This window comes from Pinus tabuliformis, chromosome 9 (assembly GCF_031772625.1).
Source record: "Pinus tabuliformis cultivar Carrire ecotype Pingquan chromosome 9, CPIR1, whole genome shotgun sequence".
NCBI classification, from domain to species: domain Eukaryota; kingdom Viridiplantae; phylum Streptophyta; class Pinopsida; order Pinales; family Pinaceae; genus Pinus; species Pinus tabuliformis.
In genome coordinates this window covers 1,578,084,295-1,578,084,700 of record NC_142307.1, presented here as the reverse complement: position 1 = coordinate 1,578,084,700, position 406 = coordinate 1,578,084,295, and positions in this window count along the sequence as shown.

Sequence of the window (406 nt, the reverse complement as noted above, 5' to 3'; positions counted from 1 at the left end):
CTACAAAAACGCTTAAGGAATAGTAAGTGCTCTTGCAAACCAAGAGCCGATTTAGCAATCAAAATAAGGTCATCTACATACAAAAGAAGCCTTATAACAAACTTGACCAAATAGATACCATCACCCCTTTGCGAATTTAACCACTCCTCAAGCTTGTCTATATATAAACCAAAAAGGGTGGGAGACAATGGGCAACCTAGCTTGACCCCGATATTGCCTCTAAAACTTTCAGAAATGCTTGCTGAAGTTTTAATTTTGGCTTTCACCTCTTCATACAGCCTATGCACAACTGCTCTCAAATGTTTAGGAACCCTAAGTTTCTCTCCATTATGTGCCAAAGCTTATCCCTAGGAACCGTGTCAAACTCTTTTTGAAATCAACAAAGCAACAAAAGACTTCTTCCTTT